Source organism: Budorcas taxicolor, chromosome 15, assembly GCF_023091745.1.
Source record: "Budorcas taxicolor isolate Tak-1 chromosome 15, Takin1.1, whole genome shotgun sequence".
Lineage (NCBI taxonomy): Eukaryota > Metazoa > Chordata > Mammalia > Artiodactyla > Bovidae > Budorcas > Budorcas taxicolor.
Window position 1 is genome coordinate 72981631 of NC_068924.1, and position 27378 is coordinate 73009008.

Consider the following 27378-nt stretch of genomic DNA (forward strand, 5'->3'; position numbering starts at 1 on the left):
GTACGTTCAAGTTCTCAAGCAGTGCTTTTCTTTGAGTGGCGTGTCATGTATGCTAGAAGAGTAAGTCTGACACAACGGAGGGTTGCAGGCGGATGGAAGAAATGTGCGTTCAGCCAGACGCTGGGATGGGACCTGGGTGTGCTGTCTCATTTGTCTGCCCACCTGTTGTGTTTAGGATCCCTTTGGAACGTTTACCCCCATCTCATGGCTGAGAAAACCAAGGCTCAAAGCTTAAGCAACTTGTGATGGTCATAAATAATAGTTCACATTTATTGACTGCATTGTGTGTATGGACCGACTCCCTTAATTCTCACAAGGGCCCTTGGAGGCCCAGCCGTTGTCCTCACAGGGAAGCTAAGCGACTAGCCCAGGGTCACCTAGGAAGTGACAAAGCTAACATTCAACCACTGCTCGCTGCGGGTCCAGAACACGTCCCTCTGTCTCTAAATGCCAGTGGTTTAGCATTTCATGATTTGTTCAGACACTGGGAAGCTGTCCCCAGATTTTCTCAAACCCCCTCCTGGTTGTTGTTGCTGTTGGTGAGTCGCTCAGTCCTGTCCGACTCTCTGCAACCCTATGGACTGCAGCAGACCAGGCTTCCCTGTCCTTCACCATCTCCTGGAGTTTGCCCAAACTCATGTTCATTGAGTCTATGATGCCATCCAACCATCTTATTCTCTGTCATCCCCTTCTCCTGCCCTCAATCTTTCCCAGCAACAGGGTCTTTTCCATTGAGTCAGTTCTTCACATCAGGTGGCCAAAGTACTGGAGTGTCAGCTTCAGCATCAGTCCTTCCAATGAATATTCAGGACTGATCTCCTTTAGAATGGACTGGTTGGATCTCCTTGCAGTCCAAGGGACTCTCAAGAGTCTTCTCCAACACCACAGTTCAAAAGCATCAATTCTTCGGTGCTCAGCCTTCTTCATGGTCCAACTCTCACATCCATACATGCAAAAACCATGGCTTTGACTATATGGACCTTTGTTGGCAAAGTAATATCTCTGCTTTTTAGTACACTGTCTAGGTTTGTCATAGCTTTTCTTCCAAGGAGCAAGCGTCTTTTAATTTCATGGCTGCAGTCACCATCTGCAGTGATTTTGGAGCCCAAGAAAATACAGTCTGTCATTTGTCTCCCCATCTATTTGCCATGAAGTGATGGGACCGGATGCCATATCCTCCTAGTTGGAAGCCTGGATGTGTAATAAAGGGCACGGAGTTTGGGCCCCCACTTGCTCTGTGACAACTTGCTTCACTCTCTGTGCTTTGGCTTCATCATCTGGGAAAGAGGAGGAGTGATGCTTGCCGACATTACTGACTTGGGAGGACCTACCTGGAGAGACACTGCAGGTACATGACCCAAATAAAGGACCTGTAAGAGGACTTGGTCTCCCTCAGCCGTAGCTTGTACCACCTTCCTCTCACTCTGGGTTGCCTTTACTTACAGTTCAACAAATGCTAGTCGCAGCCATGCACGCTTAGCTGCACTGGGCTGCGGGGGCGCATCTGGAAGGGGGGGTTTTCTCCTCCTAGGCTCTGCAGACCTTCCCAGGAGTGGCTGAGGCCAGGGACCTACCTCTGCATACACCTCCTACCTGCTCCGCTTTCCCCAGAGCTGGCTGGAGCCCGGGGCCTGCCCACCTGCCCCAGTCTGTCCTTGAGGCTGCTCTGCAGCCAGCCTGGCCGCCTCCCAGCCGTCCTCACATGGGCCCGCGCGATGCAGGTCTCTCTCTCCAATGCCTCTGTTCCACTGCCCTAGACTCAGTTGTCCTCTGAAGCTCACGTTCCACCTTCCAGGAAACCTTTCCTCATTGATCAGGACCTCTCTGAGCTCCACTTGTGATCTCTTCCGGCCTGCCCGCAGCTGTGCACTCAGTCAGTCCTGTCCGTGACTTTGTTGTGTCCGGAAAAGCCTCGCCAACTAAGCAGAACCCCACAGCTCTGTGCCCGGCAGCCTCCAGCGCAGAGCTGAGCCCGCTGGTTCAGACGGCTTCAATGCCAGCCCTGCCAACCCACAGGGATGGTCAGCGGGTTGCTTCACCTTTCTGGACCTCAGCTTCTAATTCCATAAAGTGAGGATAATTATGGTATCTGCTTCACGGTGTTGCTGTGAAGGTTAAAAGAAGCAATTTGTGTAAAGGGCTACACCCAGTGCCTGAAATATAGGAAGACTTCAATAATGCTAGACAGTAATAATGATAAAGAGAAGGGTGAAAATATTAATTCCATTCATGGGCTAGGGCTTTAGCTGATGAATTACACATTGCCTGAGATCTAAGGCTGGTGGAATATTTTTTTTAAAGGGTCTTTATGGACATTTGACCAGGGTGGTGGTGGGGAAAGCGGAGCAGGTAGGAGGTGTATGCAGAGGTAGGTCCCTGGCCTCAGCCACTCCTGGGAAGGTCTGCAGAGCCTAGGAGGAGAAAACCCCTCCTTTCTATAGCAACTCCTCTGTCCACCTCCCCAAGGGAGGGTGCGGGATGGTACTGTGTGACTCCACCCCAGCTAGGGGTAATTAGACTCAAGATGGACCTGTGACCCCATCTGGGCCAGTCGTTCCTGCTCTTGAACACTGGGATTTGGGACAGGCAGGAGAGAGAGGGACACAGCAGGTTGGTCTCTCTGGGGGGCTAGGATGGAGCCAGAAGAGGGGCCCCAGTTGCTCCAGGCAGCCGTGGCCTCTGAGGAATGAAAACTGCTCTTGGCCAAGAGGGAGAGGAACAAGGCCAGCTGGCAGGGGGGACCCAGATGCGGAGGGAGAAATATTCCTCATAGTTCTGAGCCCAGCTCTCATCTCCCCAGACAGACCCAGTCCTGCATGGGCAATCTGGAAAACACCATTAGGATTTCATAAAGATGTCCCCCTTGTCACTGAACCCAGCGTGAACTGGTTTCTTGATCTCAAAACTCTGGAGCCCAACCACTATGTCCTTGCCTCCATCCAGGCCAGAAAACACCCACCCCAGGAGCCCCCATCTCCAGGACTCATTCATCAGAAAACCTGGAAGAGAAGATCTGGGAACGGAAGTGTTTGGTCTCCTCTGGGGGCAGAAGTGGGGCTCTGTAACCCAGGCAGTGGGCCTTAGGAACTGCTATTACAAATAAAGCTAGTGGAGGTGATGGAATTTCATCTGAGCTATTTAAAATCCTGAAAGATGATGCTGTTAAAGTGCTGCACACAATATGTCAGCAAATTCTGAAAACTCAGCAGTGGTCACAGGGCTGGAAAAGGTCAGTTTTCATTCCAATCCCAAAGAATATTCAAACTACTGAACAATTTTGCATATTTCACATACTAGTAAGGTTATGCACACAATCCTTCAAGCTAGACTTCAGCAGTATGTGAACTGAGAACTTCCAGATATAAAAGCTGGGTTTAGATAAGGCAGAGGAACCAGAGATCAAATTGCCAACATCCATTGGATCATAGAGAAAGCAAGGGAATTCCAGAAAAACATCTGCTTCATTGTCTGTGCTAAAGCGTTTGTGTGGATCACAACAAAATGTGGAAAATTCTTAAAGAGATGGGAATACCAGATCACTTTATCTGTCTCCTGAGAAATCTGGATGCAAGTCAAGAAGCAACAGTTAAGACCTTACATGGAACAACGGACTGCTTCAAAATTGGGAAAGGAGTATGTCAAGGCTATATGTTGTCACCCTGCTTATTTAACTTATATGCAGAGTACATCATGCAAAATGCTGGGCTGGATGAATCACAAGCTGGAATCAAGATTGCTGGGAGAAATATCAACAGCCTCAGATATGCAGATGATAGGTGATACCACCCTAAGACAGAAAGCGAAGAGGAACTGAAGAGCCTCTTGATGAGAGTGAAAGATGAGAGTGAAAAATCTGGCTTAAAATTCAACATTCAAAAAACTGAGATCATGGCATCCAGTCCCATCACTTCATGGCAAATAGAAGGGGAAAAATGGAAGCAGTGACAGGTTTTATTTTCTTGGGCTCCAAAATCATTGTGGACATTGACTGCAGCCGTGAAATTAAGACTCTTGCTCCTTGGAAGGAAAGCTATGACAAACCCAGATAGCATATTAAAAAGCAAAGACATCAATTTGCTGACAAAGATCGGTATAGTCAAAGCTATGGTTTTTCCAGTAGTCATGTAAGGATTTGAGAGTTGGACCATAAAGAAAGCTGAGCGCCAAAGAAGTGATACTTTCGAATTGTGGTGTTGGAGAAGACTCTTGAGAGTTCCTTGAACTGCAAGGAGATCCAACCAGTCAATCCTAAAGAAATTCAACCTTGAACACTCACTGGAAGGACTGATGCTGACGCTGAAGCTCCAATTCTTTGGCTACCTGATGCGAAAAGCCGACTCATTTGAAAAGACCCTGATGCTGGGAAAGATTGAAGGCAGGAGGAGAAGGGGATGACAGAGGATGAGATGGTTGGATGACATCACTAATTTGATGAGCATGAGTTTGAGCAAACTCCGGGACATAGTGGAGGAGAGGGAAGCCTGGCGTGTTGCAGTCCCTGGGGTCACAAAGAGTCAGACACAACTTAACAACTGAAGAACAATAACCCAGGCAGCTGCCAAGGCCAGGGGCTGCCCTCTCACCATTCGTGTGTGGGGCGCGAACTCCTTCTTGCTTTGATCTGTGTGGCATTGAGCCATTTCTGAAAACTTGATCCTGAGATAGAGCCCCCACTACAGATGCTGGATAAAAACCTAACCATGGTTCCCACTTATTCTGCCCTTTAAGTGTGTGGGTTGTCTTGTCATCCTCTGGGAGACGTTCCTGGACCTTCCCACCAGACCAACGTGGTCAGAAAGACCACCCTTTTATCTTGGACATCCATCAGCTGTGGCTGTCACACCCCTGAATGCAAGCAAACTGTGGACAGAGGCAGAGCACATGCTTCTGAGCCCTACCACTCATTCCCATTTGTGAACTGGGGTGAAATTCCCCCCACTGAGTTCTTTAAAGAATCTTATAATACCACACACCTGAAGAGCTCAGTACAAAGCCTGGTGTTCAGTGAAATTTCAAAAAAGTCCATTTTTTTTTTACTGTTAGTTTATACGTATCTGTGTTCCCCACTGGACTGTAAGTGCTTTGAAAAGACAGGAGCTATTTATGGCTGCAGCCTCCCATTTCACAGAGCCTGGCATACCGTAAATACCTGCCCGGTCAGCAGTAATGGGTTTTGGATCCACAAGATTCCCTGAGTCCCAACCACCAATAGGATTGACCAGGCAGTGTGCTGCCTGGGCCCCAAGTGGGACAGAGCCCAGGCCCAGCTGAGCTCAAGCCCAGGTGTGGTCCCCACCTTGCCAGGTTGTGTATCCACTCAAGACTGGATGAATCTGAATCCCAAGCTCATTTGAAATGAGACGAGCTTTGGGGCCTGGTGTTCTGTTTGAGAACATGCATGACCTGTCCCTGACTGAGGTTTCTCCATCAAGCCTGACTCAGAAGAGGGGACAGGGTGGGGAGACATGGCAATCTTTCACGGAGGCAGCCCAGCCCTGCCCTTTTGCCTCAGCTGGCCAAGAAGTGCTTTGCTGAGTTGTAGGGATTCAGTGCTCAAAGTTTCAGAGGAGTCTGGGCCTCTAAGGTTCTCAGAATCACCCACCCAAGGGTCCCCATTTCAGGTGTCAGGGTACCCTCTCTCCTGAGTAGGGCTCTGGCTTTGCTTTGGAGACCTGTCTAGACCATGCACTAGTTTCCCTTGCAGCCCTGATCCTCTCCAAGCCCCCCTCTGAGCCTGATCATCAGTACAGGGTTCCCTTTGGCTGCAGAAAGAGAGAGTCTTTAAACAGTACCATTGAGGGTTTGGGTGTTTGCTATATGCCATGAGTTGATACTTGATTGACCTGAGCCTGTTATTATCTTTTTTTAAGGCTTCCAACACAGTTAACAGTAGCCAGCCAGCCCCACACTGTCTTAAAGTCTGTGATGCTCCCAGTATGGCAGCTTGTCATACCCACCCCCGCCCAGTCCCACTGCAGTGGATTCCTCACTGTGTCTCACCAAGTAATCCGGTCCAACATGCCACAGGGCCAACTGTCTTAGCCTAGAGTCCCCTCAAAACAGAACCCAATGAATGGATATGTGTCCAAAGATTTTACATTGGAGGTGATCCCAGGGAGCAGAAATGAGGGACCAATTCGACTGAAAAAAGAAAAGCAGAAAGTCTAAAGTAACGGAGCATCACCAGGTCACTGCTGGGGGTGACTGGGGCTCAGCGCTGCTGGGACCTTCCAAAAGCAGCATATTGAAGGACCCTCCAGCTTGTCAGCCAGATGGCGAGCTGGCAGGAGCAGCCATCCATCAACTCCGGGCCTCGTTGGTTGAAGCTGGCCCGGAGAAAGACAGCTTCCTTCCACACATCCTCACGCTGAGCATACTCCTGGGCCAGCAGCCCATGTTGGGCACTGCACAAGCTCTAGGGCAGAGACAGAAAAATGCCTGGTGCTCACATGAGGCGAGATGCTGTCAGTGCAAAGTGAATCGAAGCCTGCATGAAACTGTTTGCCACAGCGTGGCTGAAAATAGAGGTGCCGCTGAGCGCCTGGGAGGCTGTGAATACGGGCTCTCCAACCAGACTGCATTCAATTTCTTTTGCTGTGTTTCATTTTCCTCTGCTCATAAGGGAGGAATACTAAGAGGGAAATACTATTTAACAGACTGCGTTGTGATGAGGTTAAGGAGGAAATTCACAAGAGGTGCTTAAAAACGGTGACAAGTAAGAAGCACATAGCAAGTCTTTAATAAAGAATGATATTATTATCCTCATTTGAAAGTTGAGGGAAATGAGATGTAATTTCTAAGGGATGCCGAGAGAGGAGAATGAGAGGGAGGGAGCCACTTTGTAGAGACTCCATTCAAACCTCCAAAGGGGTGTCGGTTTGTAACTCACAGGAAAACTTGGTTTCCTAACCAGAATCTCTTGCCCTTTCCCTATCCCGCCCACTTCCCCTATCTTGTGAGGGGCTGCAGGAGGGAAAGCAGGCACTCTTTCTTGCCCTGAACATGCATTCATGCTTTCTTCGCTCTTGCTACGGGGTCTGTAGGTTCCTTGTGATGTCACATCTGGTTGCCATGGAGACCAGGTCTGTGAATGTCAAGTCTGGGTCCATGAAGAGCACAGGAGTCAGCTGGGTCCAGGGGGAGAGGAAAGTGAAGCACCCCGGGAGGTCTCATAAACACCTCTCTCTCATGCCCTGAACACGCAGACACACACCATGGAGCCAGCAGCAGCCCCCCTACCCGCCCGGCGTCCACTGCCCAACCCGCTTGGTTGAGATATGACAACATTCGTTTGGCAGCAAACAACCCCAGCAGCCAAGAGCATCATCAGCCGCTGTCCCCTCCCACTTGCCCTCCCTGCCTCCGCTCGCAGGTAGCAGTGGCATCCCTAGTGTTCCCATGGCAACACTGAGGTCAGACTGGCGTGGTGACTTTACTCTGGGGCCGCTGGGCTGTCATCGCCACCGGGGGAAACAGAAAAGCTGCGAAGACAGGAATTCACCCTCCTCGAGGCAAGAGCTCTGGGTGAATCCGCCCCAGGCTGCCTCCGGTTTACAGTTCGGAGAGAGGCTGTTGGGCCAGGGATTGGTTTCTTACAGGATACAGCTGGGGCCACAGGAAGTGGCTTTCCCGCCTCTGAGGACAACAGACAGCTTCCTCGGAAAGGGCTCCCATCACCCGCTGGCTGAGGCTGCCCGGATAGGCATAACTCTGAGATGTGCTTACGAGAAGTCTGCTGGGGACTTGGGTGGGCAGAAGCGAGCGAGAAGCCTCCTGCCCTTCTCTGGAAGTCAGGAGGGAATCCCCCCACACACTCCAGCCAGGCCCTGCCCCCTCCCCGGCCCACATCCTCCTGCTGCTTGCTCACCCCACCTGCGTGCCCCTTCCTAGCTGGAGCCCTCTTCCTCACCAGCCCCCCAGGGCCCCGCTGCAGCCCCTGCCTGTTTAGGACACTTCTCCAGAAGGAGCTCTTGCCTTTTTTTATGATGGACCCTCGGAGGAAACAGGGCCTGCTGGCCTGGACCTTGACCCAGGTGGGACTCTTCACCCTGCCGATGGTAGGAGAGAAACCACAAAGGTGTGCTAAGCTGCAAAGTCCATCGCCTCCCCTTCCAGCAGCGTGGCCTCGGCACGCCCCTGTCTCAGGCGTGTGAGGCTTACGCGGCCTTGTCAGCGCTCACATTCTTCTCCCTGATCCCCCCTGCCTGGACCCCAGATGCTGCCTCCTTAGGACCCCCGTACCTGCCTGTGCGCTGCACACCTGCTGCGTCGCCTGTTGCTTCACCCGTCCCCTCCCCCACCAGATCTGTGGATTTTCTACACCTTGTTCTTGCTGGCTCTGCAGATGTGTCTAATTGAAGTCATCCTTGAGCCCTCTCCCCGCTCCCTTCCAGCAAGGAGGACCACCGAGAATCCATACCTGGTTCTGCATTGGGTATCTATGAAGGACACTCCATTACTGCATTCAACACTTCTCACAAGACTGTCAGAGAAGTATCACCAGTCCCATTTCTGGAGATTTAAAAAAGGGACACTTACAGAAGTAAAATGACCTGCCCGAGATCACACAGCCACCATAACTACCATTTATTATTTCCCTTTTGTTAAATTTCATGCTAATATGCTTTATACATACTGTCTCAGTACAGAGGGCTGCGCTGGGCTAGTCAACTCAGTCATGTCCGGCTGTTTCTGACCCCGTGGAGTTATAGCCCACCAGGCTCCTCTGTCCATGGGATTTCTCAGGCAAGAATTCTGAAGTGGGTTGTTGAGCTCTCCTCCAGGGGATCTTCCTGACCTGGGACTGAACCTGAGTTTTCTGTATCTCCCGCATTGCACAGGAGATGCACTTGGGGGAAGTCTGCTGGGGGCTTGGGTGGGCAGAAGCAAGTGAGCACCCCCTGCCCTTCTCTGGAAGTCAGGAGGGAATCCCCACCCACACTCTAGCTGGGCCCTGCCCCCTCTGGGAGGGGAAGTGATCCGTCTAAGATGCCCCAGCTGGCTGGAGTCAGCCTCTGCCAGAGGCAGATTCTTTACCTGCTGTGCCATCTGGGAAGCCCCAGTATAGAGTAGGAAGTTAAAACTGTGAACTCTGTGGTTTGAGTCCCGTCTCTGCCTCTTAAAAGCTGTATGTAATGTTAGATGTCAGTTATATTTCCTCAACAAAGGCTGTGTGACCTTTGCCAAGTTTCTTAACCTCTCTGTGCCTCAGAAGCCTCATCTGTAAAGTAAGATAGTAACAGTGACTTCCTTATGGGGTTTTGATGAGGTTTAAATTAGGAATACAAGTACTTACAACAGTGCCTGGCACAAAGTAAGTGCTATATAAATACTGTTCCCTGAAAATGGGAGAAAAAAAAATAGAAGAGGTGGAAGTGATGAAAGTTTTACATCATCTTTTGGAGTAGAGAACTACTGTTAATCACTGCGTGGGGGTAAACGGTCTCAGAGAGGTGAGTTAGCATATTTGAGGTCACACAGGCTGTGTGCGGTAGACCTGGGATTAAAATCAGCTTCTGGTCCTGGGGCCAGAAGCTGTGTTGGCCCTATTTTGCCTGGATACCCTGCTGGGAGGACAGCAGAGAGCCTGCCAGCCTGCAGGGAGAGCTGCCCAAGACCCAGGGGTGGCCCAGGTCAGGCAGGAAGCCGAGGAGGGGAAGCGGGGGAGGGAGACCTGCAGAGGCTTACAGGACCTCGGCATCCACCTCATCCTGCTCCAGCTGAGTCCAAGGGAAGGACTCGTGACTCGACTGGGCCACTGGCCAAGCTGGGCTCTGGGCCACCGGACAAAGCCCCCTGCTTCTTACTTGAGCTCTCGTAAATCTTTGAAGTGACGATAGTCACGCAAAGCTCTCAGAAAGTTAGGAGCTGCCAAATTTGCCCATTTCCTCCTCAAGAAGCCCGGGAGGATAAAGGGAAGTAGCTTCTCCAGTCCCAGAATGCTGACTCCGGCCATCTGGGGGATCTTAGCTGGATCCCTTCCCCTCCCTGAGCTTCAGTTTCCTCGTCTATAAAATGAGGACAATGAAAGTACCTAATCTTTTACCGCTGGTTTGAGAGGGTCCAAACCACATATACAATATGGATTAGCTTTCAGCCCAGAAGACATTCCACAGCTGGGGTCATTCTTTCCAGCTCCGTGCCCTTAGGCCAGGGCCTTGTGTAGCTGGACCTTGCATGGTGAGGTTGTTACGGGGAATGAGTGAGTTCATGAACCGGAGCTCCTAGCACAGTGCCCTGGGCAGCGTGCGAACTCAGTGTTTGGAAGTGCCTGTCCCCTGCTTGCTGCCCGTGGACTATGGCTGACTCTTCTTAGTAGACAATGTCCAGAAGAATGCTTGTGTGCCCAAATGTGCCTTTGTGGTTATCTTAGTGGGAGCATCGGAGGTTCAAAGTTGTCTTTGCTGATTCCTTGGGGGTCTCTTTGAACCAGAAAGCTGGCCTTAAGGAATAACTATCAAGCATACAGACATAATCAGCTTTCACCTTATTCTTCCTACAAAATCATTTTGGAAATGACAGCAGGTCTAAGGGAAAAGGGCTCTGGCCAAGCCAGAGGGAACCATGCTGACTACAGTGACCTCCTACGTCCAGCATGACTGTGGCAGCAAGACAGCAGCTAAGTGAGACGCCAAGGGAGACAGGAGACTCAGCAGGATGTGGTCAGATAGCTCTCACATCAGCCTCCCTGTTTTCCTCATCTCTCCGTCGGACGCACGCACGTCCCTCTGTACACACTTGTGCCTGAAGGTGCCGGATGACTGGGCTCCCGTGTCTGCTGTGTTCCCCAGCATCATACACCCCGTCCAAAGTGCCCTGACAACAAAGGAGAGCCAGGACCCCAGTTGGTCGGTTGGTCGTGGTCCGAGGACTTTATCCAAAGCAGCCTCTGTCCACAAAGGGAGAGCGCTGAGCTTCACACATTATCTCATTTAATCCCATTAGCAGGGAATGCCTTTGAAGTCTTGTGTTTGAGCTTAAAAACTCCTGAGCCGTTTAACCCTTAATAAAGCCAAGCTTCTTTCGATTTGAAATCAGGCTAAGATATCTATGTGAGGAAAACCGCTCAGTCGTGTCTGACTCTTTGCAACCCCATGAACTATACAGTCCATGGAATTCTCCAGGCCAGAATACTGAAGTGGGTAGCCTTTCCCTAAGTCATCGGCATTCCTTTCAGGGATTCTCTTGGCTGGTGAGGGGACGGGGGGAGGAGGGTGGTGGGACAGTGGGGGGACCAGAGGGGACACTTAAGCAAGAGAAGGTGATACCGGGGGGGATGTGGAGTGTGTGAGGAGGGAAGCAGGGGGTGCCTGATGGGGGAAGCAGGGTCTAGGAGAGGGGAGACTGAAGCCAGTGATGCTGGAGCTGCTTCTGGGGGCAGAAAAGGGAAGGATAAGAAGGCCCTGCCTGTCGTCAGAGGAGCCAGCAGAGGCCCCAGTGGCAGAGCGGCCCGTGTGGGGACAGGTTGCTGTGTTGGGGCGCTGCTCGGAGCAGAGGCCCTGACCTCTTCAGCCAGACCTCAGCGCGTTCTTTGCACCCTGGGCGTTGTTTGGCCTCCACCGCACCCCTTCAGTCTCTCCTTCCCAGCCGCCTGTGACAGTTCCAGGGGTGGGAATGTGTGGCTTCATCCCTGAGCCCAGGTACCGCCGGAGCCAAGACCATCAGTACCGTCCACGTCACTGGAACTCCACCAACCAGCCATGCAGGAATCCTCTGCGGGTGGAATTGGAGGGGTTTTGTTTTTCCACTCTGCTAGTTTTCTAGGTTCGTTTCATTTAACAAAGGAGGTGGTTCAGGTTCAGACTCAGATCCTCCCCTGCCCCATTCCGGTTTTGCCTAGAGCATGGATTGGCCTAGCACCCTCAGACTGGCCCAGTCCCCAGCTGAGTTCCTGGGTGTGATGGGAGGTGATGCAGGGATTCTGGTCTAGAATCTTCTAGAGCTCCTGATGGGAGGCCAGCATGCTGCTGAGAAGGCGGAGGGCCAAAGGGGATCCCTTCTCTGGGCTGCCCTGTCTATCCTGGGCTTTTGAGCCCCAAGAAGGGAGAAAGGTGGGTCCTGCAATCCAGGCCTGTTCATCCAGAAAAAGAAAAGCAAAAGCCCCAAAGCTTTGTTTTCCATACCAGAGGTGTCAGATAGATACCGAAGCTGCTTTTCTCCCATTCAGGCAGGAATGCACCAATGCAAACGCCCGGGGCTGTGGGAGCAGCGGGGGTGTCCACCCGACCTCACGGGACCTCCTGGACCCCGCTGCCACATTAGAGGGTTCTCTGGGGAGAAAGCGCAGCACCCCTGAGAGCCCCGGGGTGGGGGCAGACTTGCAGGGGAGGCACGTCCCATGCCGCAGGAGCTCTAAGAAGGCGAGAGACTCTGGAAGGCTAGCACACCTCCGCCGGCATCACAGCATCGGCCCGGCTCCGCTGTGGCTCAGCGTGGACTAGCTGGCGGTGGGTGGGGAGCCGGAGGGCAAAGGATGAGCCCTTGGATTGGGGAAAAAGGTGGAGGGGATGTGTTTGGGGTGAGAGCTGGAGGCACGAAAAGGCCCTGAGAAGGTGAAAATCACCTCCATCCAACTGACCTGACCAGTCTGCTGGGGCCCTGGGCCTCGGAGGCTGATGCCAGAGAGCTGTTGGAAGTGTAGGGAGGTGACGTTCACCCCAGGGGCCAGGCAGCACTGATAATACGACTGAGTACTAATCACATACTAGGTGCCAGCTGAGCCCTTCGTATAGGCGACGACAAGGGCACTTACTGTGTGCTGGGTGCCCTTCTGCACATCCGCATACTCACATGGTTCTCACTAACCGGAGGATAAGCAGAGACAGAGAGAGAAGTGACTAGTCCCTGGTCACCCAGCACTGGGGCTCTGGCAGCCATACTCCTGAAGCACCACAGCAACTTCTCCGTATGGTGAGTCTCTCTCCACTGCAGCTGCACTGCAGACGCTGTTATCCCCATTTTACGACTGAAGAAGCTGAGGCTCAGCAAGATTAGCTCAGCAGGGAAGGAGCCCCCTCGCCCCCTCCACCCAACACCATGCCAGTCTCTGTCCTAGCCACTTCCCGTCTGTTACTTCTTTCATCCTGAACTAGGATGAAAGTCACAGGACTATGAGCCTCTTGCACTGAGGAAAAAGGAAGGGGAGATAAATAATCTGCCAGGGATAAATCCTTTGCTAGGATTTGGTCCGAGAATCTATTTGAAGACTGTGTGAGTTTCAGCAGTCCATGGCGTCATACAGCCATGGCTTTGAAACCCCAGTTTCAGGGTCTAGACCTTCTCCTTCCACACTGTCCCACTGTGGGGACCCAGGCTGGGGCCAGAAGGGTAAGACACCAACAGAGTCCAGCTGTCTGCTCCCACTCACTCCTGTCCCCAGGAAATGCAGAAATTATTCCCAAGGGCTAGAGGAGCTCCCCACGGACCCCAGGGGGAAGGGTACCTTTTCAAAGTGGTAGGGTCCATGGATGAAAGCATTATCTCCTGTGTGTGGATTCTGATTCTGGCTTAATAACCTCTGTGGTCAGTAGCGGTCAGAGCCTCAGTTTCTTTGTAAAATGAGAATCGTCATCCTCCCCATCTCGGGGTATAATGGGGACCACCAGACAGAGCAAGCTGTTGGCACAGGGCCCCTTGGGCTGGGCCTTCCACAGCAGAGCCTGAGAGGAGAGCTTCTGTGCAATGAGTCCATCAGGGTCAGGCTCCAGTGAACCAGGGGAAGGGGGGGCAGGGCGGTGTTGGGGAGGGGTGCCAAGGCGCAGCGCTGAGGTGCTGCCCAGTGCACATCATGCCTCCGAGCTGGTCAGACTTGAGGAAAGGCTGAGGGTCACCCCAGCAACCCACGCTCTGCAACCGAGGTCAAAGGGGCTCCAGGCCTGAGGACTGCTAGAAGCCAAAGCTCACAGAGGCTGGGGGTGGGAGGTGGGGCACTTGGACCTGGCAAGAGGACCCCAGGGGATCTCTTGTGTCACCCACTCATTAAGCTCAGGCAGGGGCAGCCCATGCACGGAGCTGAGACCAGGACCCCTGGGGCCCGGACAAGCTGTGTGGCCACCGTGCCACGGCAGGTGTGTTCGTTTCCTGCTGCTGTTTTTCCAAAGCGGCTTGAAACCATACCATTTTGGAGGTTAGAAGTCGAAAATCAAGGTGGCATCAGAGCTGAGCTCCCCCCAGCCGCCTTGGAGGAGACTGTTTCCTTGCCTCTGGCAACTTCCAGAGGCTGCCTACGTTCCCTGGCTTGTGGCCCCTTCCGCACGTCATTGCCGTCTCTCACACCTAATGTCACCTCTCCCACTACTGACTCTGACCCTCTTAGGCCCCTTATAAGGACCCATGTGATAACACTGGGCCACTCAGTTAACCAAGAATAATCTCCCTGTCTCAACGTCCTTAATTGCAAAGTCTTCCCCCTCTACTTTTTTCAGCCTAGAAGGTTGTGACAACGAGAACGTGGACATGCCCTGGGGTTACTGTTCAGTCTACTCTTTTAGGGGAAGGATGGAGGCACGCGCCTCCCCTGACATGGATACAAGGGCCGTACCTCTGTCTCAAGGGGAACAAGCCTGTAGTGTTCTTGAGACGTCTCTGGTATCAGACTAAATCCAGACTTCAGCTGAACCCACAGCTTCGCTTAGCTTCTTCTCCAGCCCGTCCTGTTTCTTTTACTCCCCTCCAGTTTTCCCCCTGTACACCATTTGCACAAGAATCCTCATCTCAGTCTCTGCTTCTAGAGAATCTGTCAGGAGTTGCTGAGTCCCTTGCCCCCATTGTACAGATGAGGAAACCGAGGTGCACAGAGGATAATGAGCACATGTGCAAGGTCAAATAATGAGTCAAGAGCATAGTCTCCAGATTCCTGGCTCTGGGCTCCCTGTCCCTCACTGCTCAGCCTCCAGCTCGCCAGAGGGATTTGTTTAAGGGCCAGTGAGGGGTTCTGTGCAAGATCAGAGAGGCTGTGAGGCTCTAATTGCTTCTCAGGCAGCCGTGGTGTCTGCTTAACCGGCCGCCTGCTGGCCTGCGCCTTTTTCTTCCCTCGGTCTTTTGTTGCAGGGATGGACTTTGAAGAGTTTGCTGGCTGTTTTGCTTTGAATTTCCCCAGCAGCTCTTTTGCCCCAAATCCTGACAGTGTGGCTTGGGGAGAATAGACTTTCCACCCAGGGTGCTGGGATGGTGTGGGAGGCTCTGCTTTTCCTGGAGGGGGAGGTGAGCACAGAGGCAGGCAACCTAGACCTTGGGCCCCTCTTCAGAACACCAGGCATATCTCAGACAACTCCAGTAGGTTTTGCTGCTGGTTTTCCATCTCTTCACCCCCATCTCTTCCCTGCCCTGCCCTGCCCTGCCCTGCGCCTCTGCCTCTGGTTGGGCTTCAGCCAATGGATGGCACTGGCAGGAGAAAAGGTCAGTTTTCATTTCTCCCTCCCCTGCTTCCAGCCTAGGGATGGTAAGAGCTCCCCATAGATGCTAATCCCTGGCTGCCTCTCCATCCACTTCTACATGTGATGGGCTGAATCATGGTCCCCAAGATGTCCATGCCTTAATCCCCGGACCCTGTGAATATATTACCTTTTATGGCAAAAAAGGACTTGGCAGGTGTGATTAAATCAGGGGTCTTGAGATGGGAAGATCATTACTGGGTTATCGGGCAGGTGCAATGATGTCATCATTAGGGTTCTCATAAGAAGAAGGCTGAGGGGCAAGGTGATTTGATGATGGGAGTAGAGATCGGAATGATGTGGCCAGGAGCTGGGAAAATGCCCTCAGCCTCTAGAAGCTGGGAGAGACAAGAAACTGAACCTCCGCAGGGCCTCCAGAAGGAACCAGCATTGGACTCCTGATCACCAGGACCGGAGAGTAAATTTGTACTTTATAAAAAGTATCTTTTAGTTCGTTAATTAGTTATCTTTGGCTGTGCTGGGTCTTCACCGCTGCACAGGCTTTGCTCTAGCTGCAGCGAGCTGGGATACGCTCTAGCTCTGGGTGCTGGCTTCTCACTGTGGCGGCTTCTCTTGGGATATAGCACAGGCTCAAGGACTCAGGGCCGCCTGTTGTGGCAGCGAGTGGGCTCAGCCGTTGCAGCTCCCAGGTTCTAGAGCACAAGATCAGTAGTTGCGGCCTGCGGGCTTAGCTGCTCCGTGGCATGCGGGATCTTTCTGGACCGGGGATGGAGCCGATGTCTTCTGCATTGGCAGGTGGATTCTGTACCACCGAGCCAGTAGGGAAGCCCTGTATTGCTTTAAGGGATAAGTATACGCAGTAATTTGTTACAGCAGCAGTGACCCTTCTGTAAAGAGCCTCTTCAATTCTCTTCAGTTAAATCCTTGATTGTGCCTCTGCTTCCTGTGGGATCCTGACTAATGCAGCTACCAACATGTGTCAGACACTGTACTCAGTTATTTTATTTATACCTAATGACCTGTTTTCCTCTTTAGGGGAGAGCGGGGCTTCGGTCACACAGCCAACAGTTAGAAGTAGCATTCCACACTCTGGATCCAAAGCCTGTGTGATAATCTGGTGGGCTGCTGCCTCCACTATGAAAGGGGGTGCTGGTGCCAAAGGAAGGGGTCCCTGGTGGAAGTGACTAAGCTCCGCAGGCCCATAGGCCAGCCAGTTGCAGGCTTCTGCGCCCAACTTGGGTGGGGTGGTGGAAGCCTGGCTGTCCCCTCCCTGCTTCAGAGGGGCTCAAAAGGCACTCAGAGGTTTTTCAAGGTTTGACTGAACCCGAGGAGCTGGATTCAAATCTTGGTAACTTTCTGGATCCCTCTTAACCTTCCTCTTCAAAAATCAAAATCCCCACCTCAAAGGGTGGGATTGAGACAATTAGTAAAATAAAGTATGCGTGAGAATTGACAAGCAGGTAATTGCCCAACCAGGATAAATGTTGCTGTCTGAACATCTACTGTGTCCGAGGCACGGTTCCAGGTCTTGGGGATGAACTGGAGTACAAAACAAACCCCCACCCTCATGGAGTGTTCATTTTGGTGCAGACAGATGATAAACAACTACGTAAATTATCAGAAGGTCAGAAGATGATCGACATGGAAGAGGAAGGGGCTGTGGAAGAGGGGTACTCTGGTTGACACAAGGTGGTCCACACGGCCCCACAGACAAGAAGACGTTGGTTTCTGAGCTTCATCTTGCTTCACCCGTCCATGTGTTGATGTTCTCACATTTGCTTCAATAAAATCGGTGCCCAATTGTGACTGTCTCCTGCACCCCAGACAAGGGAAGCATGAAGACTGAGTGTGCTTCTGTGCATGTATGAGTGTGTGTGTGGGGGGGGGGCATATCTGCATGTGTCTGTAACAGGAAATGCCTACTCCTTATCACATGGATGGAAGGTGAAGGCAGAGAAGATTGGAGATGAGAGAAAATCTTCTTCTTCTCTTTCTGCCCTGGCTCTGCCTCCCCTCCTGTTGGTTTCACGCTAGTATCCCACTCCTGTTTGCTTCCTCCTGTCCTACTTCTTTGCACTAATTTGCCGTCTCCCCAGTCATCTCTCTTTTTCCCCCACTGTTTTCTTTCACACTCAAGTTCTCCACTTTCCTTCACCTGCCGCTGATCAGCGCCTCTGAGCCTTCGCGCATGCTGTGCCCTCCACCTGGCATGCCTATCCATGCACCCAGCCCTCAGCAACCCCCCCCGCCCCACATCTTCCCACATGCCTGCACGACCCCCTCTCTGCATTCGCACAGCCCTTTGTGGGGTTATCGGTCCTCCTATGTCCTCCCGTGGGTACAGTTGTCCCCACCGCACCCTCCACTGCGGGAAGGGACAGCGTCTCATTGGATCTCACATCCAGAACGGGCTCCTGACACGGGGACTTCAGCTGGGTCACTTAACCTTTCTGAGACTCAGTCTCCTTGTTAGAAACTTCCCCGGATGGGAATGGTTCCACTAACCAATGGTGACCACAGCTCAGCGTCTTCGCAGACGTCCTGTCTGCCAGGCATCCCTGACTGCACTTTCTCCTGAGTTCTCACAACCCGCTCTTGGCCAGGTGCTGTCAACATCTCCTCTTCACAGAAGAAGACACTGAGGCACAGACAGAGGCTAAGTAATGTGCTCAAGGCTTCCGTCTTCACCCCAGAGAATCTGACCGAAGAACAGTGCCCTATGCTTGATTTAATTTTGAACAGCCATTCATGCCCATGGTCCAAGACTCAAAAAGTTATGTAAGTTATTTGATGAGAGACCAGTCTCTCTTCTCACCCTGTCCTTCAGCCACCCGATTCCCCTCCTAAGAAATATCCACCATGCGTATTTGCGTGAGGAAATTTAAACACCCTTTCAGAGATCATCTGTGCATAAATATACATGTATTTTATTTTTTTAATCAGAACATTTACCCGTGTTACGGATGCACTGCAGTGGCTTACGCTGTACCTTATTTTAGAAAATACTGAAAGTGCAAGCTGCTTTGTGAAATCAAGATCAACACTGAACCCACATGTGTGTATTTCAGATTCATGTTTGCCACAAACGGGAGGAGAATTGGTCGTGTGCAGCCGTGTCTGTCTTGAGACGGCTCTGTATCCATGCTGGCTCTTAGTGGCTGCCCTGTACCGTCCCAGGGGAATCAGAGCAAGGCCACTCTCTGGGGATGCATCCTGAGCCCATGGCTCAAAGTGCACGCAGCAGCACATGGTGATGCTAGGTCATCGCCTTGGCCTCTCCAAGTCCGCAGCAGAATGGATGGGCATGGTGACCTTCCAGGCCCAAAGACAGCACTTCCTCTCCTGTCCAGCCCCCTGCAAACAGGGCTGGTCGCCGCAGAGCTTGCTGTTCCAGGCGGTGTCTGTCGGAACAGCAGAGGAGAGAGGGGACAAGAGTCTATAAGCCTCTTGTTCAGAAGAGAGACTCCAGGGAGACTAGCCCGGGTCCCAGAGCGCTCCAAGGCCAAGGCTGGCTCAGAGGAAAGAAACTCAGGAAGGCCACTGGCTCACGGTTGGGTCCCATGCCTGGGGCAGCTGGGTGAACCCAATGTGTAGTCAGCGTTCTTTATTTTAGGCTCTGGGCTCCTTGAGCCCCCTCCTTGCCCACTCCTCTCCCTCTGGGTCCCAATCTCTGCTCCCTGGGACTCCGAGGCACAGATCTAGTCCTTGCTATGGCCTCCAGGAACGGGCCAGTTTCCAGTCTCCTGGTCAGCTGTTGGCTGTATTGCCGAACCACCACGTTGGGACCCCCTAAGAGGTCCTCTCAGCCAGCCCTTGTTTGAAATGTGGCTCTCTCTGCAGTCCAGTCCACTGGTCTTCTAGCTTTTTCCTTGAATGCCTCCAGTGACGGAAATCTCACAATCTCTCAAAGGCATTTCGGGAAATTTTTCTCTACTGAATATCAGAACTAAAAGGACAATCTTAGGAATCTCTAAGCCCACCCCTCCATTTTTCCTGACCTTACCTCTTCCTGTTCTGTAATTTACCCAGTTCAGACCCACCTCCCTTCCCCTGGCTGGCTCCTTAATTTCCACCATGTCAGGAAGGTCCTCTTCTTGAAGCAACTTCAGCGGAGGTTCCACAGAAGAAAAATAGAAACCAACCCCTACCGTCTGCCCTTGCAGCCCCCGCAGCCCCACCCAGCCAGGCTAGGAAGTGCCTGGCATCTGTGCTCCCATGATGGGTACCACATGCTTGCTCACCATTGCTGATCAATTGCCACACTCAGATGCAGGCTCCGAATCCTTCTCAACACAGTGTTCTCAACAGCTACTCCAATCAGCAGAAGTTGGCATGTTAAGGTGATGCTCCTTTTTATCTCTGTTCTTCTCAGTGAGGCAGCCCCAGGTCAGATGAGTTTTTCCAAATCCATCCACTTGCAACAATATTTTCAGTCTACTCAGACCAAGGCCTGTCTCTGTCCTCAGGCCTCCTCAGCAACTGATACCAGTTTTGTGTTCAGCCCCGCAGCTGTGTGAGCGGCTCCCCCAGTCAATCCAGTCTCCTTCACTTACCTCATTTTCCCTGGTCTTGCCTGGCAGGCCGGTGGTTAGGATTCTGTGCTTCCACTGCAGGGGACACAGGTTGCATCCCTGACCGACCAGAGTGCAGCCAAAGAAAGAAGGAAATATCTCACTTTCCAAATGCCATCCCACACCCCAATCTCTGAGATTTTTCTCAGCCTCTTCCCAAAGTCCGGAATTCCTTCCCTGGTCTTTTCTGTGCATTTAAAGCCTCTCTGTTCCTGGTTGCTGCTGTAGCTCAGTCGTTCAGTCATGTCTGACTCTTTGCAGCCCCATGGACTGCAGCACACCAGGCTTCCCTGTCCCTCACCAACTCCTGGAACTTGCTCAAACTCATGTCCATTGAGTTGGTGATGCCATCCAACCCTCTCATCTCCTCCTCCTCCTGCCTTCAGTCTTCCCCAGAGTCTTTCCCAAAATCAGGGTCTTTTCCAAAGAGTCAGTTCTTCACATCAGGTAGCCAAATTATTGGAGTTTCAGCTTCAGCATCAGTCCCTCCAATGAATATTCAGGACTGATTTCCTTTAGGGTGGACTGGTTGGATCTTACAGTCCAAGGGACTCTCAAGAGTCTTCTCCAATACCACAGTTTGAAAGCATCAATTCTTCGGTGCTCAGCTTCCTTTATGGCCCAACTCTCACATCCCTACCTGGCTACTGGGAAAACCATAGATTTGACTCTACCCTCAAAGTGATGTGTCTGTTTTTTAATATGCTGTCTAGATTGGTCATAACTTTTCTTCCAAGGAGCAAGCCTCTTTTAATTTCATGGCTGCAGTCATAGTCCACAGTGATTTTGGAGCCCAAGAAAACAACCTGTCACTGTTTCCATTATTTCCCCATCTATTTACCATGAAGTGATGGGACCAGATCCCATGATTTTAGTTTTTTGATCTGTTCCTGGAGGGTGCCTTCAATCACCAACAGCTCTAGAAGCCTTCTCCAGCCACGGCAGACAGTAAAGAAGCCTCCCTCCAAAACAGTAGCTCTGGGTCCTGTCTGGATACTAGGATAAAGTAGGGAGCTTTAAATGCTATGGGTGCTGTGATGGACCTTCAGAGAACCTGGTTACTTAACAGATATGCGGTATGCCCCGGGCACCTGGATGATTCTAATATGTGGCTGAGGTTGAACCACTGCTGGGCGATCCAGGAGAACTTTCCACACACCCCTTCAGTTTATGCTGTGGCCAGACCTTCTCGTGAACTGCTTTTACGGATGTGTTTATTTGTGTCTACACTTACTCAAAGCTGAAGGGCTGGGGACTTCCCTGGATGTTCAGTGGTTAAGACTCTGTGCTCCCCATGCAGGAGGTGTGTGTTCAATCCCTGGCTGAGGCACTAAGACCATGCACGGTCAAGGGGCAGCCAAAACAAGAAAAAAAAAGCTAAAGGGCTGAATCAGAGCCTCGACTGCCGCTGCTGCTGCTAAGTTGCTTCAGTTGTGTCCGACTCTGTGTGACCCCACAGACGGCAGCCCACCAGGCTCCCCCGTCCCTGGGATTCTCAAGGCAAGAACACTGGAGTGGGTTGCCATTTCCTTCTCCAATGCATGAAAGTGAAAAGTGAAAGTGAATTCACTCAGTCACATTCAACTTTTAGCGACCTCATGGACTGCAGCCTACCAGGCTCCTCTGCCCATGGGATTCTCCAGGCAAGAGTACTGGAGTGGGATGCAGAGGCTTTACTAGGGGCCAGGCATCATGCTGAGTTTTATTCCTTTCACTCCATTAAATCTTCATGACACTCCTGTGAAGTAGGTATGTTTATTACCCTGATTTTCAGGAAATTGAGGCTCAAACTGTGAAGGGGTTATCATACTTGTACAACTAGTCAGTGAGACCCCCCAGGATCTGAAACCAACCTGATCCCGGAGCCCACATCAGTTCACTTCAGTTCAGTCGCTCAGTCGTGTCCGACTCTTTGTGACCCCATGAATTGCAGCACGCCAGGCCTCCCTGTCCATCACCATCTCCTGGAGTTCACTCAGATTCACGTCCATCGAGTCAGTGATGCCATCCAGCCATCTCATCCTCTGTCATCCCCTTCTCCTCCTGACCCCAATCCCTCCCAGCATCAGAATGTTTTCCAATGAATCAACTCTTCACATGAGGTGGCCAAAGTACTGGAGTTACAGCTTCAGCATCATTCCTTCCAAAGAAATCCCAGGGCTGATCTCCTTCAGAATGGACTGGTTGGATCTCCTTGCAGTCCAAGGGACTCTCAAGAGTCTTCTCCAACACCACAGTTCAAAAGCATCAATTCTTTGGTGCTCAGCCTTGTTCACAGTCCAACTCTCACATCCATACATGACCACAGGAGCCCGCATAGCTCACCCCTTCTCTGCACAGCTGCTCCCCCCCCCCCCCAGGTGATCCTCTCCCATCTTGTTGCCTCCTGTTCATCCTTTGGATCTCAGCTCTGGGAGGTCCCCCCTGCCCTATCCACACCTCCCTCCAGGTGCTGCTGGCCTTGACATTGTGGGGAGGCAACTGGTGCAAACCCAGGGGATGCAGGCTCTGGGAGGGGACTTTCTCCATGAGCCCATTCTCCCCAAAGAGACCTTCCCAAAGGGAGCTCAGATCATGTTGAGAAGTCAGTGGAGGAAGTGGGATGAAACAGAGGACGGGAACACCGATAGTCAGACCGGGTGGTGCAGAGAGCGGACCGGCAAAGCCAAAGGGCCCTGGTGAGGTTCTGTCTCCCTCCAACTATAGTCGCAGCTCTCTTAGGCATCACCCCTCCAGGCTCTACCCCTGGGCTCCAGCCTCTTTTAAAGAGCTCTGACTGAGATCCGCAGATCTGAATGGAGAAAAACACTTCCATCTTTCTTCTTTGAAATTTACCACTTCCTTTGAGAGTGTGTAGGCAACAAACCACAGTGATGAGCAGCACCTGTGACTTTGTTGCCACAAGAAATGACAGGTATTTCCACATTATCAATGCACACTAGGTGTGGCAGGCGTCTCAAAATCTCATTTGTGCTCATCATTTTTTATCACTGCTTTGAAATCACACCACTGCCGCCGGACCTTGCTGTCTAATGAATCAACAACAAAGCCTCTATATTACTGTATTGCAATTTTTTGTTTGCTTTATAAATTTTAACATAACTGGTTTCCTATATAATTATGTATACTTTGTTTTATGAATTAATACAAAATTTCTCTGGGAAAGTGTCTGTAGGTCAGGCGGCTGGCAAGGTGCATGGCAGAGACAAGGATGTGCCCTCTTCTCAGAGCCTGGCTCACCTTCTGCCCCAGCAGGCATATCACTGTCTGGTTCTTATTGGCCCTCAGTCAGTCATCAGGGGCCAGGCTTGTGGTCGTATGTTAAGTTACAAGGCAGGTTGGGACCCCGAGTTTGTTTGGAGGTGCTGCCCTTAGTCTCCAGGGATTGGTGAATGAAGGATGGGGATGCCTAGGGCAGGGGTCCTGGACCTACCTTCCTCTGGATCAGGACCAGCCCTTCTAGCTTCCCTATCAGGGGCAGCTTTGTTTGTGGATCCTTCCAGGCAATCCCCTGAGCCTCGGTTTCCTTGTCTGTAAAATGGGGATAATGCCCAGTTTACAGACTCACACACACTCTAATGAGGTCGCCTGGGAAATGTGTCGGCGTCAAGCCTTTCGTCTGGGCTGGTGACAGAGCCACCTCTTCTCCTCCATGGTACCCAGGCAACCCCCAAGCCAACACCCCTGGAACAAGGCCAGGTGAGGGATCACTCCTGGCAACCCAGGACCTCTCCTTTCCTGTGTGGCCAACGCTTCAGCAAACGCCACGGAGCCGGTGTGGCTTGGTGCTTAGGTCAACCCTGTAATCTTGCTGGAGACTGGGAGTCAGCGCAACAGGAATCCTTGTCAGCCAGCGAGACAGCTGGCCTGGAAAGTCACACCCAGTCTGGCACGACCTTCAGTTGCGACTTCCATCACCTCCTGTTGACAGCTTCTGGCTGACACCCACTCACTCACTGGACAAATCACCAGAGTGGTGACAGCAAGCATGTGTTAACTCACTCCATCTTCAGTCAGTCCCATGAGAAAGAGACTGTTATCATCCCCATTGTTGCGGTGTTCCGTTGCTCAGTCGTGTCTGACTCTTTATGACCCCATGGACTGTAGCCCCACCAGGCTCCTCTGTCCATGGGATTCTCTAGGCAAAAATACTGGAGTGGGTTGCCATTTCCTTTTCCAGAGGATCTCCCTGACCCAAGGATCAAGCCCATATCTCCTGCATCTCCTGCACCGGCAGGTGAATTCTTTACCACTGAGCCACCAGGGAAGCCCCATCATCCCCATTACACAGCAGGACAAACAAAGGTGCGGGGAAGTAGAGTCGCCCTAGCATTTGAATCAAGGCAGCCCTGGCTCCAGGGCTGGTTCCCTTAACACAGCTCTGGAGCAGAGGTTCGCACAGTCAAGCATGTCTCCGAATCACCCATTAATACGCATGCCACTGGGCCCCGCCCCAGAGCTTCTGATTCCATATGGCTGACAACCACAGTGCTACGACCTGGCTGCTCAGGGCATGGGGATTGGCCATGCCAGCATCACCTGAGCTTGTTAGAAACTCAGATTCTCAGGCCCAGCCCTGGTCTTACTCCATCGGAATCTGCTTTATAGCAAGATCCCCAGGTGATTGGGGAGCACGTGGTTGGGTAAAAAGCTCTGCGCTGAACCCCTCCGTGGACAGGAACACTTTACTCACAGAGCTTAGATACCAGTGGGAGGGACAGAGAAACAGACAAATATAGATATCATGGGATCATCTCAGAAAGATGGAAAGGAAAATCTAAGCAAGGGGAGGTGGTCAGGGCTCCTGGGGGTGAGCCTGGAGATTCAGACTTGGGGGAGAGCCAGCCTCTACCCCCCCACTCAGGAGCTCACAGTTAGGTAAGAAGATAAGCCATGAGCCCAAGAATTATATAAACAAAGTAGGAGGGGCCGAGTCAGAGGGGCAGAGAGGAGCGGTGAAAGTAAATGGTACCCACAGGCACACATATATACACATACACACACATACACACACCCACACCCACACACACACAGGTTAATTGCTAACCCCACTGTGATTCAGAGCAGGGAGCTGGAGCCAGACTACCCTCGCATAGTCTCGCCCTGGGTGCTGATTAGGCCTTGGGCTTGTTCCTTCACTTCCCTGGGCCTTGATTCCCTCTCCGTAGGCCAGGAACAAGAAGAGCGCCACCTTTGCAAAGCACCTCGCATGGTGCTTGGCAGGTAGCAAGCGCTGCGTGAGTCTCCACTGTATCCTCCGAGCCTGTGATTCTCCCAGGTAACTGGACTAGCATCCCAGTTCTGTAGAGAGAAAAGCTGAGGCCCTGAGAGGTCTACCAACTCCGTCGATCAGAATACCTAGTTGTCTGACCGGGCGTTCAGAGGAAGCAAGTTCATTTCCAACAGGGCGGTGGGTGGGTGCAGGAGGCTTGATGGAGGAGACATCGGGGCTGGGGTGCGTGGGATGGAGAGGATCTGATCATGTGGACAAAGGGCTGGGGCAGGGCGAGAGGGGGACAAAGCTAGTACTGGAGGCAGGAGGGTGAGCAAACGCACAGAGGGTGTGAGCTAGGAAGGCAAATGGAGAACTTGCAATAGCGCCTTTTGGCCTTGGACGTGAAGGCCATGAAGGGTGAAGTGTGGCCGGGCCAGATGCAGGAGGGTCAAAGGCGGGAGCTTTACGATTGATCTTGGAGGTGGAGTCATAGAAGGTTCTATTCCATCCCCCCTGTCTGAGCCACTGTGGAGTCCCTGGAAACCTGCAGATGAGTGTAGCCTCCTTGCCAATGGCCACACTCATTCCCACTTTACAAGACCTGGCATTGGCCTCAGTTCTCAGCCGGGCCTGAAGCCACATGTCCTGGAGCCAGGTCACAATCTACAGCCAGACCTCACTTCCCAGGGCAGAGCCTTCTAGGAGGGGAAGCGGGACTCCCCAGCAGGGCAAACTCTGAGGGCAGGAGGTGCCCAGAGAGTAGCAACAGCTGTGGGGCTCAAGGTTTTCCATGGAAGCTCTCCCAGTGGCAGTGCTCACCTCCCTGGCTGGCTGGCAAAGAAAGCAGAGAGCTCTCTCCTCGGCCCTCAGCTGGACACTGGCGCTGCCTGGAGGACCGCTGGCCCTCTGGGTCCAGGAAGGGCCACCAGCACAGGCCGAGAAAGCTAGGAGGTTGGCCCTAGCCTCAAGGGGCAAAAAAGCCTTTGCATCTCAGCCAGGCCACCAATTTGCCACGTGACCTTGTGCAAGTCACGGCCCCATTCTGGGCCTTGATTGCTCACCTGTAAATTGGAGGTGTTGATGCTTTACGCTTTTTCTGGCCTATGTTTTCTTTACTTGTGATTGTTTAACTAATGTGTGTACTTGTTTACTTCCTGGGTTCATGCTGTGTACCCCATGGAGACAAGAAACACATGTCTTGGGTCACCTGGCACAGAGGAGGTGCTTGGCACACAGCTTTTCATTGACAAAATGATTGTTGTGAATATCAAATGAGTTAGTGTTTGTGACAGCGCTCACAAAATATGAAATGTAAAGAATATGAACGAGGGCATTTAGGCTCTTAACTCGCCAGGACTTGGTTCCAGTCTCACTGCATGAGAGGATTGCTCCAGGTGGTCCCAAGGACAAGAAAACACAAAGAGAGATGAAAAACATTGGAAAGGAAGGCAAAAATGGTAACAATTTGCTGATGATGTGATTTTTCTAAGTTGAAAAATCCAAACAACTGTGCCTGGATAGCAATGAGCGATGCTGGTAAAAAATGTTTGTTAAAAGATGCAGATATGAAAATTAGGTAAAAATTATTTTCATTGTTTCATTTCAAAGTGTTATTTGAAAAAGGATTTTGCTATAATAGGAAGCTGAAAACCCATTAAGAATTTGCTTCACAAGAAACATTGCAAGACCTCTAGAAAGAAATCTATTAATACTTCATAACAGGGAAAAAGAAAGAATATCTGAATAAGTAGAGACATAATCATATTTCTAGAAAGAAAGTCTTAAATGTAAAGATCTCAATTGTCTCTCCTATAATTAATAAACATAAGGTAATTCCAAGGAAAAGAGTAGTGGGAATATAAACTTCATTTGGAAAACTAATTGCTTGCAAACAGCCAAAAAAATTATGGACAAATAGTGATGAAAAGATGACAAGGAGATTTTACTTTATTGGTACCAAAATATAGTATAAATTGACAGTAATTAAACCAGTGTGAGTTTTGCATGGGAAAACCAGGTTCAATTCTCACCTCCCCCTTCCTAGCTGTGTACTTATCTTCTCTAGTTCATTTCAGTAATATGAGGATAATAATGGCCCCGGAGTTGATGAGGGAATCCAATAAGCTGAAGCATAAGTGGATTTAGACTGGTGCCTGGAGTAAACTCTCAATAGATGACATTATTTATTCACTAAAAATAA